Below are 455 nucleotides of genomic sequence, written 5' to 3' on the forward strand. Positions count from 1 at the left end.
CTCACCAGCAGCCCCAAAATCCTGCATCGGGGGTCGTGGGTAGCTGGCGGGTGTCAGGCAACCCTGCGCTCCCGCTACCCTGGCGCTGATCCGGCTGGATGAGGCCTGTGGTCCTACTCAGGCCGGTTTCTGCTTCCCTAACTAATGCAGTCTCAGGTCCCGCGCCCTGTTTTATTTCTTGTCATGCCTGATTCTATGGTCAAAATGTCCCCAAAGTGCCAGTCTGGGACTATGCAGGTGCCACAAACTCCTGATAGTTTGAATTCTGTGCCTATTGTTTTTTGCAGTGCTGGAATGGGTGCCAAGTCAAGAGCATATTGGGCTAGTATTCTACATAAGCACTGAGCTAGCCTGTAGCACTGGTCAATTTTATTTAAGGGATGGATTCTTGGAACAGTGGAATAGAAATCTCTACTGGAACCACCACCAAGTATCTGGTGTCTTCTCCTAGCACT

Source organism: Mus caroli, chromosome 12, assembly GCF_900094665.2.
Source record: "Mus caroli chromosome 12, CAROLI_EIJ_v1.1, whole genome shotgun sequence".
Lineage (NCBI taxonomy): Eukaryota > Metazoa > Chordata > Mammalia > Rodentia > Muridae > Mus > Mus caroli.